The sequence below is a fragment of the Dermacentor andersoni genome, chromosome 1, assembly GCF_023375885.2.
Source record: "Dermacentor andersoni chromosome 1, qqDerAnde1_hic_scaffold, whole genome shotgun sequence".
Classification (NCBI taxonomy): Eukaryota; Metazoa; Arthropoda; class Arachnida; order Ixodida; family Ixodidae; genus Dermacentor; species Dermacentor andersoni.
The window spans coordinates 355209514-355227447 of NC_092814.1; positions in this window are offsets into that span (position 1 = coordinate 355209514).

Here is a 17934-nt window from a genome sequence, read left to right on the forward strand (position 1 = left end):
TCATTTATGACGGGAAGATGAAAGCTTGGGTGCCTGTTTGCAGATAGGACCGCAGCAAAATCAATGATATAAAGGGATGAATCACCAATAAAAAAAGAAAGGAAAGCGATTCGGTGTACTGCATTATACGGGGACGCATCCGCAGTTGGGGTATATGCGAAACGTGTACTGCAGTGCGGCGTTAGAAACGTGGCGTGAAAATTTTGCAACATATTGCACATTTGTAGGCCTTGCAATCCTGATGAATACCAGTTTGAGTTTGAGAGAGAGAAAGAAATAGAAGAGAGGAAAGGCAGCGAGGTTTGCTACCTTGCACAGAGGGAATAGTATAGGGACAAAGAGAGAGAGAGAAGAAGTAGAGAGAGCACAGTTTCGCGCACATTTGAAGGTTCGCACCGAGTCTACACGCGGTTGCCAAGACCTGTCGACTTGAGGTACTTCAACAACGCTTTCGTCGCTTTCTGTGCCATCGACGCGCACGGCCATGTTCCAAGGATCTTCATTTCCGAAAGTGGTCTAGAGTCCAGCTGTTTCAATGCTGTCCGGAGAGCTTCACGCTCGACGTCGTACTGCAGACTGCTTTAAATTTTCTTTTTTCCCGCTAACTGTTGAAATTTGGAATCGATTGGACGGCTCACTTCGCGCATTGCCTATTGAAGAGTTCGTTGTTCAGTTGCCTAACAATTTGACCTGTTGATCTGTTTTTAATACTTTTGTGCTATCTATTTCTATGCTGACCATGTATCTGTTTTTACTAATGTATGTACCCACTCTTGCTATGTCTCCCCTACGAGACAGCAGTAGTTGTAAATAAATAAAAATAAATAAATCTATAGGCATGTACTGTGCGTGTTTCTGCGCGCGGTCCTTTTCAGCAATTTCTCGGGCTTCAACAAGGAATGCAACAAATGCTGCCGACGCTGCAGCTGCCATCGCAGTTTTACAGCGAAGCTGTGTATGCGGACCCTGTGCCGTCGCTGTCGGACTTCGCGAAAAAGGGGTCGCGGGACCTAGCGGCAGAGGAAAAGAAGATCTCAATAGGGGGAAAAGGGTTGGAGGTTGGAGTGACCCCTCTCCTGCTGTGAGAATGCTATCTTATACGGGAATCTCATATATACGGTTGTTACACGGCGCATTTTCGGCGACCGAGCCAGATCGGCATCGAATTTCTCCACGACTGATTCCCCCCGGCCGCGAAAGAAACAAACGTTATGCTGGCGGTTTGCGGCCAACGAACAGCGGCCAACGAACAGCGCCCAGCGATTGAAACGCGATACTAGGAGCGCGTGGCTGCCAATCAATCGTCAAGCCAATCCAACCAATTGTCAAAACGATTGCAGCGCCCCGATCTCCAGTGGTTGGCGTTGCGCCCCATATAAGGAGCTTTGCACTAGTGGTTCCGCACATTCCATCCCAGCTACAGAAAGACCACGAGTAGTGCGTACTCCTTAGGAAGAAGCCGCCTACCGCGAGCGTTAGCGAGAGTTGGCTCGTGAACGGGCTCGTCGTCGTAGGGCCGACCCGTATAGGGCCGATCGACCCCAAGCTGCGCGCCAGAAATGCCGACTTAAGCGGCAGCGGTCCTAAAGCATGCTCACCACGCGAAGCATACAAAAGCGAAAAATGAGGGGAAAGAATGGCGAAACAAAATATTTACGATATAGACTGCTTGCGAAGTTTGACTTGCATGGTGTAACACTCCGTGTAACTAACACAGCTTCGCCGTTCGATCAACTTCACGGACTGAAAGGGCCGGCGATATCGTTTGTAACATGCGTATACGTTGCGCACGCAGAGGTGTTGCGTACGCTCGAGAGCTGTGTTGCACAGTGCGCATGCGCAGAACTCGACAAAAACGCGGCATTACATTTATCCGCTTCTCGCACGCGTATATATACTATAGTACGTGTAGCAAACCTAGCGTGGCGCGCGCATCCTTCTTGTCTGGTTCGGAAGAGCGCAATGATCCTCTTTGTTTTCTATACGAAATGGCGGCATCAAAAGCTACCTGCAGCTTGCGGCTCTATACGTTATACGAAGCATCGTGTTTCTATTCGGGAATCCGGGAATCCTACCGGGGACGCCAGCATGAGCCCTCAAGGCTCAGTTGTGCATACAGAGCCGTTTGTGTTGCTCGTCTATTTTTGTTTTTATATATAGCCCGAGTGCAGGCGCAACGAAAACTCGGAGACAGCTATCTATAGATTAAGGCGCAGCCCTCGCGAACGTGTCGAGCATGGCCTCACAAGGAACGGAACGAGGCGTTTCATGTGAATGGAATGACGTCATTCGCGGCGTCAGCCTGCATACGACGCATTTTAACTTCCATTTCGGGGCGCTGCCGGCCCTGAAGAAAGGCTGGAATTTCTGTAAAAAACGGCTCAGCAGCCTCAGAACAACGCGTCCGCGCATCGCTCAGCGTGGTTCTCGCTCCTCTGTCGCGGTTGCGCGAAGCGGTGGCATACACAGCGTATATGCGAGGTGGAACCACTCATCGGTTTCACCTAAAAGTCCGTTGAGTTGAGTGCAGCGAAATGCGAAAACACCCGTGTACTTAGATTTAGGTGCACGTTAAGGAACCCCAGGTGGTCGAAATTTCCGGAGTCCTCCACTACGGCGTGCCTCATAATCAGAAAGTGTTTTTGGCACGTAAAACCCCATAATTTAATTGTTTTTTTAGGTTGAGTGCAGCGAACACTGATGCGAAAATGGACAAAGCAAAGATCGAGCCCGCTCCAAGATTAGATTACGGGGTTTAACTTCCAGACACTGAGCAGTGGGTAACGAGGGACGTCCTATACAGTGGTGGGCTCCGAATGACTGTTGACCACCAGCGTGGGTTGTTTAACGCGCACCCAAGGCAAGATACAGGAGCCTTTCTTTTTTCCCTCGAATCCCGCCACCATCGGAATGCGGCCTCCGCTGGTCCGATCGGACCGACGATCTCGTGCTCGGCCGCGTAAGGCCATGGTGACTGAGCCACTCGAGTTCATCTCACGGAGGTAGGCTTGGTGACCAAAAAATTGCTTCTTCTTCACAAGAATATCCCTTGCGGTTTCCAACATAGCTTCACAAGTTTCTCGCAATGAATTTTTGTGGGAAATGTGAGGAGCACATGAAAAAAAAATTCTAAATTCCGCAAAAACCATGCACGCAGGACGTACAGACCTATCGGACCACCTTCAAACACTTTGCGTTGCGGACTTCAACCGATATTTCTCTTCGGTGAAGCATGCAATATATGAGCAATATATATATATATATATATATATATATATATATATATATATATATATATATATATATATATATATATATATATATATATATATATATATATATATATATATATATATATATATATATATACATATATTCCTTTTACACCTTACTTGTGCAAGATTTAAGAGTATTTTTAACGTGATCGGAGTGCGCGTATGAGCAAATGCTCAAGCGTGTGAACTTCATCTTTTTTTTTTCACGACGTCCTCCACACGAAAAGCGTGTGCGCACCTATGGCGACGAGTATATGCCGAACGAGTCAGCGTATATATATATATATACCATCGCCGATGAAGGAATCTTCAACGCTTAAAGTCATGGATGTTTCTTTAAATACGTTCGATGAAAAGGAGAACCTCGTTCGTCACGTGATTGCGAAACTCCTGCGCGATGAGCCACATATGCAGGGCTCATTAATCATTTGCAGCCGTGTAGTCGAAGAAGTTCTCGCGGTACTTAACTTTACCTGAAATTTAGGAGAAGAACCTCGATTATTCGAAGGATGATATCAGAAAGAATAGGGAGCCCATACCGAACACCGGAGGTTCCGTTTATTCCAAAGTTCCGTTCATCCGGAGTTTGCTGTGTACTGCCAAGCGTGCGGGAGAAAGTCATGAAATTCATCAGTGAGTCGAACTGGCTGTCGGTAAAATTCAAGCCGAAATCAACGTATGAGGCCCAAATTATCACCAGAGCTTGAGATCTTGAGCTTAAGAAATATCTGAATGTCCTTACGAAACACCCCGCATTTCCATATACTTTTCTTCTTTTTGTTTACTTCGCATGCGTTCGAACTTCACGAAAAATGGTGCTACTTCAATTCCCGCCTCTCTATAATGGCGTTATTTAATTGCAGCCTCGCGAGAAAAATGTAGCGGATATAGGTATTGTCTCGACACTTCACCTACCACAGCGCAATTTCTCGTTGCAGACGAGAGCTCCCTACGCAAGGTTTATTCAGTATATGGTCATGATCAATATTGTTTAATTTTTTTGCGTCATTCCTTTTCTTTCTTCCTTTTGTGCTGACAACAGCGTACACACACAGAGCTTCAGCGACCAAAGTATACTATACCGCAGAAGACTCACGTAAAGGAGCTGGAATTAAGAGAAAAAGCTAATAGCACGACAATTATCCGAACTGACCTAAATATCGTTTATTTGTGCTCTCATTCTGCTGTCAGAAAGAAGGAGCGACACCGTTGCGGAGAGGTCGATATAATCATATACAGGGTGTCTCAGCTAACTTTAGCCAGAGTTTAAAAATATGCGAATGCCACGTAGCTGGACAGAACTAAGGTAGTGTTGTTTACCGTCGCTTGGAGATACTCAAATGATTTTTTTTATTCTGCCTAATTACATAATTAGCCCTAATTATTTATTCGACTTTTCATATTTTATATTAAAAGTGTCAATGAGAAAATTGTAGGGTGACATGAAAAACTCCCGATACACCTTTCTGTTGCTCAATACGTGCTGCATAAAAGTGTTTTTCTGAGCGTAAAATAAGCCCGCGAATACACGCTAAGCGCCTCGAGGGGCCCAGTCGCGTGGCAATTTTGCACGCATTTGCGGGCTTCTTTCCCGCTCGGAAAAACACTTTTATGTAGCACGTATTGAGCAACAGAAAGGTGTACCGGGAGTTTTCCATGTTGCCCTACAATTTTCTCATTGACACTTTTAATGTAATATCAGAAAAGTCGAATAATTAATTAGGACTAATTATGTAATTACGTAGAATGAAAAAATAACAATCTGAGTATCTCCAAGCAACGGCACACAACAGTGCCTTGGTTCTTTCCAGCTACGTGGCATTCGCATATTTTTAAACTCTGGCTAAACTTGGCGACTCATAGATGCATGCAGGCTCCAACTTTAGCGTTGACGTCACATACGGGTAACTTCTCTCGCGCAGTGCGCAGTTCGCATCTGCGGGCGATTCGTAAGCTTCGATTTTTCGGCAAGGAACATCTGTCGCACGCAACTGGCTGTACAAATGTTATCGAAGAGGACGTCTTGCAGCAATTATTATTATTATTATTATTATTATTATTATTATTATTATTATTATTATTATTATTATTGGATATGGAAACATACAAGCACACAAAGAAAACAGGGAGGGAGCAAGCTGACAACTGCCACCGAGAGGGGCACAACGCCTGCCTGCTCTTTCGGGAGAAGGGAAGGAAAAGAGGGGAAGATAGGAAACAAAGAAACAGGAAAGAGAATAGAGTAGGAACAAAACAAAGTAGGAACACGAAAAAATGCTATAAACGGGAGGCCAAATCAGTTTTCTGCATTAAAGTTAGCAAGGCTCTATGGGCCTGGTCGCTTTGAGGAGCACTCCTTCTCGAAAACAGGCAATCGACGAGGGTCGTACACTTGAGTCCAACCAGGCCATATTCCTTAATTAGCAGTGCACGTTGTGTGACGAATGCGGGGCGCTCCAATATAAGGTGTTCAAGTGTCTCACAAAGAGCCACAGGACGTACACGACGGACTGTCCACACGTCCTTGACGATACAAGCCTTCGCGCCCAAACACAGAGCCAACTGTTAATTTGAATGACAGTGCTCTAGCACTACGAGGCATGCCACGACCACGAACATGGAGGAAGGAACGAGCCGTTTGCAACACGGTGGTCTGGGTGCTGCTTTAGGAGGTGTCGGCGGATTAACACACGGGCGTTGTCAATCCTACAATAAATTTTTGGGCAGTCACTTCCGTTGTGAGCCCAAGTTGAAGCGAGGCGATCAGCCTCTTCATTTCCAGCAAAACCCACATGCGAAGGTATCCATTGGGCAATGAGGGACACCCCACGAGAAGTAAATTTGTCGGCGGACTCTATTATACCGCGTAGAATCGGGCTATTGGCATCCTTACTCAACAGCCTGCTAAGCGCAGCACGGGAGTCTGTAAGGATGACGACCTTCGGTGTGCTCATTTCTTCCTGTACGTACTTCAGGGCAACATCAATCGCTGCCAGCTCCGCAGTTGTCGATGACGTTAGACGAGGTATTCTAAACACCCTTCTTATGTCAATCGAAGGGCAGAAGAAAGCTGCTTCAGCGCCTTGAGCGTCGCTACGTACCGATGCGTCCGTAAATACCTTAAGATGGTCTCCATATTTTTCAAATAAGTGCAGCTGGGCCAACCGGAATAGTGGCGAAACAGGCTGGTCAGATTTTTTGTGTATCTCGGGAATCGAAAGATAAATAGGGAAGGGGCATTTGTTGTTGTGTTCCTTCGGAGTTGTCAGTGAGGTAGTACATGTATCTTGTGAACTGCCAGCAATGTAAACGAAGAATTCCGCCATTTTCCCCATGCAGGAGAACGGTTGCTGAATCAGCCGGTTAACATGTGCTTGTCCGTCTGATGCTCGGTGCAGACGCTCTACGTGATATAGCGCTCTCCGATCTGCTTGCACCCTCAGGGTCAGCTGGTGAGCTTCAGTGAGTAATGGAAGAGATTGCGCCTCACGAGGTAAGCCAAGAATGACTCGGAGGGCAACACGATGGTCTCGCTCCAATTGAGATATCAAACTAGGTGGCACGTTCAACGCTGGCAAGGTGCACATCAGGCCAGGAAGTACAGATGATTGACATACCTGTAGCGCTGTCATCTAGCTGGTCACAGCCGTCGCCCATAGGAGTCAAGGCGGCCACGTATCTGAGTAAGGACTGTGATTTGCGCCGCACCGAGGTGTCGGCAGGGTGCCGTGATAGGCGATCATCGATAATTACACCCAGGTAGCGGTGTTGCTCTACCCAATCTGTCGGTGTATATCCGAGGTATAGCCGGCTCATGGTTCGACGAGCGCGTTGTCTAGGATGGTACGCAATTACCGCTGACTTAGCGGGTGAAATCTGCCAACCAACTTCCTCCATGTACTCTGATGTGACAGTCAGAGCTCTCTGCGAAATTCCACGAATACGTGGGGCGTGGTGCGGAGGACCGCTGATCCTCAGTGCAATGTCATCAGCATAGATTACTATGCCTATTGGTAAGTCCCATTCTTGAGGCAATCGGCTTGGAAGCCCATCAAGCACATATATACGCTGTTAAAGAGAAGCGGCGATAAGACGCTGCCTTGCGGGACACCACATTTAACAGCGCGATGTTCACTTGTTGCACTTCCAACGCAACGCAGCAAGAGTCTCAGAAATACAACGCAGACCAATGACTTTGGTCCACTCGAGCTGAAGCCTCACGAGAGCTATAGGCTGAAACGCGCCCGACGTTGTGCTTGCAGCCTGCGTCACAAGGTATAGAAAGCAGAGTTCTTGTAGCAAGATACTGCTTGACATTTTTGCACGCTTCGCGTCGCGAGTGCTATACAGGTCAATATAGAGCAAAAGCCGCATATTACATGATATATACCCATCAGCGACTACTTTGAGAAAACAAATTATGCGTTTCCCCATTACGGTGGTTGCACTGTCGTTGCTTTCATGTTGATGGGTCCCAGCAAGGTTTTACTGGTATATTAAGAATCGCAGTGCAGTTCTGCAAATAAAAAACGAGCAATAAGGAGCTATAGGCGTCTTGTCGCTCAAACCAAGATCTAACCAAGATACGAGGAAGTGTAAACCTGTTGTACATATCCATTTACCGCGAGTGTTGCACACATATGGCGGGGACGACGGCTATCTGTATTGGCGAAGCAAACACGACGAAGGGCTCTCCATGTTTCCTATATATATATATATATATATATATATATATATATATATATATATATATATATATATATATATATATACATACATATATATATAGGAAACATAGAGAGTGAAATGTCTCTCGCTAGGCTTCGACTTTCGGGTTTGGGTCTGACGCAATCGCCGAGCTCATGAACGTGGCTTGCATCCTGCAGATGCGCAGTGGACGACAACGCGTTATTTCTTCTGGTCCCCTAGGCTGCATTTCCCGAAGTGTGTCGGCATGTTTACCCATCGCCCAAGCAAGAATACATATCGCGGCAAAGATCTCCTATAGCTCGCTCACACTCACTCGGTGATATTGCTGATGCCACAAACCATCGACACTTTGTCGTTTTTACATTGTTACGTTCACACTGAATTCGCCGGGCTCAAACTCCGGGCAGAAAAACATAACTGGAACCACAGCCATAGTACCACACCGACAGGAGTATACGAGTGCATATTATTGATCTAAAGGACTCGCTGTTTGAACAGCCGTTTCGTATAATAACGAGGAGTTTAGATGCGAACTGCGTAAATTTAATTCATTCATACTCCTGATCCACGCTTCGCAATAGCTAGCTACATCTGCCACCTCTAAAGGTCGCTCCCCCCCGTTCACTCTTCACTCGAATATACAGTAGGGAATGCTACGGCGAGGTACTATCTCGATATGGCACCGCCGCGGTGGCGTTGTCTCTCTTGTATTGCGCTGCTAAGCCCGAGGGCGTGGGCTCGAATCCCGACCGCGGCGGTCGCATTTCGATGGGGCAAAATGAAAAAAAAAATGCCCGTCTATATATGCATTGGGTGCACGTTAAAGAACGCAAGTTGGTCAAAATTAAGCCGGAGTCCTTCACTATACGGCGTGCCTCGTAATCATATCGTGGCGTTGACGCGTGAGCTCCAAGAATGTAATGTAAAAACCTATGTACGGCACGCCATACAGCTGCGTGTTCCAGATTCATTTACGCATTTCCTAAAAGATTATATTGATTGCGTCGAAATAGCGACACTTCACGCGGCATATTTATGTGTATCATGCTCCGAATGAGTCGGCCGCTACTCTGAGGAACAAAATTCGTGACCTTCTCTGTGTTTACCAGCAGAGCGCCGTACACCCACTGCGCTATAGCGTGCTTAATAATGGCGACGTTAGACTCGTCTTCTTTTTTTTTCATTCATCCTTTGGCGTGTATACTTGCGTAAATGCCCGTGGCAGCGTTAAAAAACAGAATCACAGAAGAGCGGCCAGTCGAAGGACAGAAATACAGCTCCAATGTACATGTTGGAATCTATATACGTGAAGCGAAGCTTTAGTGAAGCGGTTAATTAAACGCTATATACAACTAAGGGCGATACGTGCGATTGTGTTCACTTTCGTCTATGCAGCGCGTAATCTCACGCAATGTTTATCTTTCTGCATCACACCACTCCCGAGATATGCCAGCATGTGTATGCAAACTCCAAATCAGGCGGATTCACAGTGCGATAAGTCTATACGTACGCAGCGATGTCAGGAGGACAAAAGCGATTTGCGACGCTCGTCGAGGGAGAATTGGCGATGACAGGTGTACACACAGCGAAGTACGTCACTTTTCTACATGCATATAAGGACTCTATACCCCTTATGTTACAGTGGTACGTAAGTTTGGCCGTAAATGAAGAAATAGTTGCCACTGTAACCAACCAAACTCTCGCATGTCTGTCAACCTACCATGAACGCCCGTCCAACCTTAAGAGCATAAGAATGGTAATGGAGACACACGGACGTAGGATGTTCTATATCGATACCAGGAAAAAATGAACGGTTTCTAAATTATATTATAGCATTTCTGCAGTAAGAAACACAGCGAAGGCGCCGTTGTGCGTCGATCAGCATCCGCTAAGAAACCGCTATCCTAACGGCAGCGGATGCGAAGTTAACTGTATTAACGTTTATAGTCTGTCAGCGCAAATTCATTTTGGTGTGACAATTTTTCTCACATAGCCTTTAATTTCGATCGTCTGATAATTTTCAAGCCGAGCATTGCAAAGAAAATGTTCCTTGCAATGACAGCAATAGTTATACCTATATGGCGAGTTATTTATCAACACAGACAGCCTTAACGTTAAGCGAAAAGGTTATTTTATTGGGAACCCTAAACACCAGGCTGCTATAAAGTAACGTACAGTACTCTACATGACTACTGCGTCACAAATAATTTTGGCAGGAAACGATACGTGATTCCTTAAAGAAGCGACGCGAAATACACGGAGTGCACGCAAATGATTTCCACGAATGTCGATCGAGAGCCGTGCCAGATCTCGCTGCGCGGTATTCATACACAACGTTCCACATAGGTGCGTGCACACGGGGCATATATGTGCAGCCAGCGCCCGCCCTGCTTCGTGCGGCCCCGCCACAAGAAACGTGGTCATGCCATATGCTGCAATGGGCGTGCTGCCGCTGTCGCCGTGCAGTTGTCCTGCCGTTGTGTAAGAGATAGGCGCGATTGCACCCCTCGGGGCCGCAGCGCGCGCCTATCGGGCTCCGGAGGGGCCACATTTTATTCGAGGGACAATTTATGGCCCACCACTCGTCGGCGATAACACGGTCAGCCGAAAAAACAACACACCGGTTGCCCCCGCGGCCATATAACCGTGCCGCGCGCCCACACCGCAACGAGCGCCGTCACGTCCGCAGGCACGCCGCCGACCACGCACCGCTGTACGCAGCCGCGCAGCCTGTGGGCGCCCGCGAAAGGGGACAGCAGGGCGCTTGGCGCTTGGTTCCACAATGACGCGTATACCGCAGTCTCAAACTTGGGCCGATCATCGGTGTATCTTTTCGCCAGAGCTCCATTTATGCGTGTACACCTCTCGGTGCTAGCTGGTGCACCGTGCGAAACTCGTCGGCACCGCGCACGCCAGCACATCCAGACAAAGGAGCCGCCATAAAGTCGACACGCGTAACATCGGCGCATGTGTACGATATTAGGCGAGAGGAACGAGAACGAAATGGGTGGGTAAGCAAGGTGGCAGGTCGAGACAGTTGTTCTTCTTTGTTTTGAACACATATATACACATATACACGGGTATCAGGAAAGGGAAAGCGAGGAGCAGGCTGGCAACTGCCACCGGAAGGGGCACAACGCCTGCCTACTCCTCTGAAGGGAGGTGACAGCAACACAGAAATGGAAATTAGGAAGGAGGGGAGGAAAAAGGAAAGAGGAAAGGAGAGCAACAGGACAAATCTAAAGACCAAAGTAGAACACGGCAACAGGTCAAATCTAAAGACAAAAGTAGAACTCTGCAGCCGGAGTTAAAGTGACGCCGCGTCGAACAGCCTCCACAATTATCAACCACATCCGTGGCTACTTCGCTGTGCGGCTAATTGTGTTCTCCACGATGAGACGCCAAGTAAAGCTGCACGTAATCACCGTTTCACCGGTAGTCGGCTCACAATGTACACTATAAGGTGTTTGAACCCGCCACCTCCCATCTTCGAAGGAAGAAGCGTTAGGGTACAGTACTGATCACACACAGTAGAGTCGGTCACTGAAGGTCACGCTACTACAGGATGTTGAATGTTCATGCTACAAACGTGAACAACGTGAAACAAACGTGAAACGAACACAGTAGAGTTGGTCACTGAAGGTCACGCTACTATAGAATGTTGAATGTTCATGCTACAAACGTGAACCTAAGTTAGTTAGTTCTATAAAGGTTAGTAGGGCGCGATGGGCCTGATCACGTTTAGATGCACATCCACTGGGGTATAAACATTCCTCGAGTGTCGCACACCGCAGGCCAAGGAGATGATATATAGTTTCTCACTAGCGACATGCGCTGCGCACTGAAAGCGGGGCACTCAAATATAAGGTACTGAAGTGTCTCGTAGCAGCCACAAGACGTACACAATGGACTTTCCGCACGCCCTTGTCTGTATAAACGTTCGTGCACGTTCACGCAACCAACCCTCAGCTTGAGCAGTTGTGCTCTAGCGCGACGAGGCAAGCCTCGACCACGAACACGGGGCGGGAACGTTCCATTTGCGACGCGCGACAGTTGACGCGGGGTGCATCACGCGTTTTTCGCGAAGGGCGAAGCTCAGCGAGGTGAGACGCCGATGGGGAGCGCTACACTCGCAATCCAATGTTTGTTTACAAGAACGTCGTTCGTAAGAATGAGCACTTATTATCGCTATCACAAGCAAAGGGTGTAGTACAAGCCAAAAAAGTAAACACAAGCAGGGATGCTATTCTGGAGTGTCAAATTCTCCCATATCAAAATCGCCATCTACATGTATGTCACCTCTGATGAGCTGAAAGGACGGCTACGCCCTCTCTAGCCTGCTCAACGCGAAAACCTGGCGAAATTTGACAACATGGCGGAATTTAACAGCGTCCAAACTACCACCCCATATTCCAAACGCAAACGCAAGAGCAGCTCGCAAGCCGAAAAGTAAACGAAACGAAGTGGTGGTATAATGTAATGCCATGAAAGCCGCTTCAGCGAAATGTGATGCGATCGACAAGCTCGTGCGAGAAATGGTCAGCGCATGCGCAGCTAAGGCTACCCGATTGCGTAGACACTTCATCGCGGTGTCCCAACTATCATGCACCAAGATTCAAAAATATGCAAATGTCACGTACCTGGACAGAACCAAGGGAATGTTGTTTGCCGTCGCTTGAAGATAATCAGATTATTTCTTACATTCCGCCTAATTACACGATTACTATAATTTAATTATTCCCCTTCTCAAATATTATAATTAGATGAGAAGTGTCAATGAGAAAATTGTAGAGAAACACGAAAGACTCTCGATACAGCTTTCTGTTGCTCAGTACGTGCTACTTAAAAGTGTTTTTTTTTTTCCGAGCGTGAGAGAAGGCCGCGAATACGCGCAACTGGCGCGTATTCGCGCATTAGCGGGCTTCTTTCACGCTCGGAAAATCACTTTTATGTAGTACGTATTGAGCAACAGAAAGCTGCATCGAGAGTTTTTCGTGTCGCTATACAATTTTCTCATTGACACTTTTCATCTCATTGTAATACTTGAGAAGGTGAATAATTAATTAAGAATAATTACGCAATAGGCGTAATGCAAAAAGATCATCTCGAAGGGACGGCAAACAATGTTATGCCTTGGTTATGTCCAGCTATAGGTGGCATTTGCACATTTTTAAATCTTGGCGCACGACAGTTGGGAAACCCTGTATAAAGGCGCATGCGGTGCTTATTTGCGACACTGAGCTAACGCTATAGAAAACACGGTGCACGATGCTCATGCGTTGCCTAATCGCCGATACCGGCGATACGTTTAAACGCGAGAACGGCACGTTTCGTTTCCGCGCAGCGGAGCTAGGGCACATTAAGAAATCAGTTTAATATTTCTGGTTCAATACCGTCGGCCACGCTTGAAGTCCGCCGATCGTGTGCTTTTCTGCACCGCTTACTGCCGCGTATACATTTTCAGGACTTCGGTTGATCCGCGAGGGTTCGTGAGAAACTGGCGATAATCGAGGCGTTGTAACGAATCGCTTGCTGGTTCTTTAAAACGGTCTTTAAAACAAAGGCGAGGGGAGGGGGCAAAATGAGCAATCCGAGGATTTAACGCGCTTTCGCTAATTCTTCCAACACCGACAAAATTCCGAGCCCAATCCCGTCTCTGGGTTAACAGGATTATCGTGAATTACTCGCGCAACGCGAGAAGCTGTTACAGTGCTCAGTGGTCCTTCATCGATTTCTTGCTCTGCTGCGGCTGCCCACGCTTCGCTAAGATTATAGGGACCTGATGCCATTTATATATACACTTCCAATAAATGGCGCGTCGCTCAGCGGTCGCATAATATTGTACGCATATACAGTATCAGGTAGAACGAAGTACGAAGTGGAACAAAATCAATGGATAGAATTGAAAACGAAATGCACGAATGCTTTTCGGTTGTCACTCCTTTTGGAATAAGTTATTTCCCAGCAGTGTGCCGTGATTTTGGCCAAGTGGCTGACCACAATAGCTGACGACGACATTTACTTTCTGTTGTCGGCTCCAGCTGAATGAACTCCTATTGTGCGGTCGCCTCGTGACCTCCTTGTAGGCTTCGGGCTTTGCTGGTGGCGTAGCAGCAGGCCGCCTGAAGCTGTCGTGTTTGGCCGGCAGTTGCTCTGTCTGCGCGTCTCTTATACGCTATTAGCGCGGGTGTTGCTCCTGAACGTTCGTAAACGTTTTCAACGCAACGCCGATTCATGCCAATATGAGGAGGGCTGATCTCGAGCATTGAAAAGGCTACAGGAGGCGCCACACTATTTTTATTGTCGATAGAATGGCTATACAAACCACAAATTTAGAGCTCTCGAAGTGGGCGGAGAAAAACGTTATACCGGGGAAACCACAGAATGGGTTCAGACCAGGCAGTCGCTTAGAGAATGATATCTTTGCCCTAAGGCAGTGCATAGAGATTTAAATAGGTAGATTTGCGACAACGTAGACAGGGAATTGCTACGGGATATTCTCAAGCACGAGGACTTAGACGATGATATCGTGGAGCTGTTGAGGGAGATAGATAGCGACAAATGAGTACAAATCGTGTGGGAAGGCCGGAAATGCAATGAATTTTGCCGAGGTTTGAAGCACGGATGTTCTCTTTCTCCATTGTTGGTCACGCTTTATGTGAAGGGCATAGAAATACGATTAGAAAGCGGTTTCAATCTGGCTTATACACGCGTAATGGGCAAAAGGTGCAGCAGAAGGATGCTGTGCTGATGCATGCGGACGATATAGTGTTACAAGCGGACAATGCAACGGATTTACAAATATTTGCGAGTATGAGTGACAATGCAGCGACACATATAGACCTTAAGTTTAGCACAGGGAAATCAGGAATTGTGATATTTAATGAAGAGAGCAGTGATGACGTGGTATCAATTCAACAGGAAGTCATAGCCATAGTCAAGCAATATAAGTACCTGGGTGTATACATAAACAAGGCAAACACCTACTCAAGCGTTCACCAAGATAATCTAAAAATGATATGGAAGCGGAATGCAGCAAGAATGAACATAGAGTACTTTGGGACTGCGATAAATGTGCGATGATGCGAGGAATCTGGAAAGGGAGTAATGATGCCACCGTTGACGTTCGCAAATCCAATTCTGTGCTATAAATCAGAGATCTTGTCCGGCAGGCTTTGGGAGCCCACGGTAAAACCACAGAGACAGCGCAACGTGACATGGGCTGGGCTTCTTTTGAAGTCAAGGAAGCGCAGAACATGATTAGTTTTGAAGAAAAAAAAAGACTAGGAAAAATGGATGAAAAGGGATGACCGGCTAAAGTGCACATATCTGTACTTCAAAAGCGTGGACATAGAACGGAGGAAGAGGACAGGAAAGTTGGCAACCAATTACAGTGTAATTGAAAGTGCAAATAGACAAGCAGGAGTCATAAAAAAGAAAGTGAGAGAAACGTAGACGGTAAATTGGATGCAAAGGATGGAACTAAAAAGACATGGATGTTTACAAGAATGGCAAGAGAGAAATCAGGAGGCGAAGCCTGTATGAAAACGCAAAGCGGAGTGGCGTGCTATTTCAGGCCCGAGCTGGCTGCCTGAGGACAAAAACATACCGGAGCAAATATGCTCCTCAGGATGAGAGAGGATGCCAACCACCACCAGCACCACCACAAGGCGTCAAACTTGCTTGCTGGAACGAGTTCGAACACGCCATTACATGCAGCAGAATATAAGGTGCGCCACTTGGCGCATGGACGCAAGAATATATACGACGTATAGACACATTGCCACATAGGGCAGAAGAACAGTTTCAGATCGTAGGAACACTTTTAGCGACAACCTGCCTATTGGTGTCCGAATCGGCCGTTTCAGTGGCAGCCTCAGCTGTTAATATAGCTGCTAATAACGTAGAACATGCATGAGTCCGCGGACGCTTTTTGGACGATTACAGCAGAGATACGGGAAGATACATCGAGGTGAACTTTTCTGAATAGATAGTGCGTATATTTTCGTGTCCATTTTTCTGTGCTATTTAATACTGCGCCCTGATCAAACTAGGCCGCATTCCCCATCTTTTGACTCAGGCAGATTAAAAGGTGACGCTGAGACGGAACGCTTCCTCGCCTATGCAACGATGGTACGATATACGTATATTATCGTGCATGCCTGTATGTACGTCTGAATTCAACCAGCTCACTTTTGATATTATAAACTGCGCATTTTGAATGCACGATATGGCGCCGAAGTTCCAAGTGTTTTCTAAGCGACTATTCTAAAAAAGATTCGAACCAGCAGAAACCGGGTATGCCATACGCTGTGGACAGGCAGGTCAAATCACGGTCTTGAAAGCCACCGTGAAGGATAACGGCTAAGTACTGCCCATAATTGCTTCACGATAGTCTCACAGTATCTTGGCTGAACAAATAACTTTTCACTCAGAGCCCACGCGGTTATTCGAGATTACTCATTGTTCGGGAATATAATATAATGAAATTTCAGATTCATTAAGTAAGGAAAAAGGTCATCGTCTTAAACACCTTGCCTGAGCCTTCGTCTTGAGTTTTCTGTCTTTCACTCTTGATAACAAAAGCAGAGCGACTATATTCAGCCTCCTGCATCCTGATTCACTTTCTTTAAGACAATGAGAAACAAGATCACGGTTGCTATACGCTGCAACAGTAAAACATGTTGCTAGGGCAAATCTACGAATGAAAGAAAAAAACTAAACACTTTCTGTCCGTGCGCAAGCACGTGTTCACGATTCTTCTGAGGAAGGAAAGGAAAAAGACGAAAAGAACATCAGCCCCGAGGGGTGGCCAAAGGAACCAGCGCATGCCACGCTTTCACCTCTACAAGAGCCATCATCGCCATCATCATCAACGACAATCTCATCAGCGGGGCCATTACGCCGCCGGGAACGGCAAGCGACAAAAGGAAGCCACCGCGCAAGGTATACAGACGACTAGACTCGAACGCGTGGAGCGGCTTCGAGGAGCACGAAAAAAGATGCCGACCCTGTCGCGCAGAAATTGGGGAAGAAAGCAGAGGACAAAGGGAAGAGAAAAAGGGAGCAAAGACAACCCATCCCCATCGGGAAAATAAAACTTGCGACTCCAATGAGCGTAACGACGGAGACGCCGGCGTTGTTTCTGCCAGCGTGCCCTATCTCTTTCTCTCTCAGTCCCCAGCTTTCACTGCGCGCTCGGGGGACGCGAACGAGCCAACGAAATGAGCGTCGGTCGAATCCTGGCGTCCCTTTTCTTCCCGCTTTGGGGGAAAGCAGGAGAAGGCCTGCGGGGAGGAGAAAAAAACCGCTCCTCCCGTCTAGCGAGCCGTCTCGCGCCGCAGTCTTCGTGCATCCCTGCCCTTTTTTTGCTGCCCTCCCTTACGTGGTATGTGCGCGCGCGCAGACTAGTTTCAGCTCATGTGCCCCGGGGCAGGGACACACAGGCACACACACACACACATATAAATAGGCAGATAGATGCGCACACAAACGAGCGACCGCGTGGCGGAACAGGCGGTGTGCGCTCCTTCCTGCGCTAATCCCCAATTGGCTACGCACGGTCCCGCCGCTCGGCGGACTCTGGCGTTGGCGATGGATAGATAGGGGGAGGAGGGAGATGGAGGAAAGATAAATCTGGCCGCTCCCCTTCCCTCCTCGTCGTCCTCCGCCGCGTGTTCCTCCTCAGCGACCCGTGATCGTTCCATTAGCCGTGAAACTGCCGCGGACCGCGGCGCTGCCGGCCGGCCTGCGGGACGACGCGGCCGCGCGCTTCCTGAAGACCTGCAGTACCGACTGGCCGTTTCCCTGCCGATGTGCCTCGCGACGCTGACCAAACAAAAGAGAGAGCGCTGGTGACCCTGCAGCGCCGTCCCTTCCGCCGTTTGCCCGCGGCCAGACCCTCCTCCGCCCATCGAAACCCGACTTGGGTAGGGCCAGAATGATACCG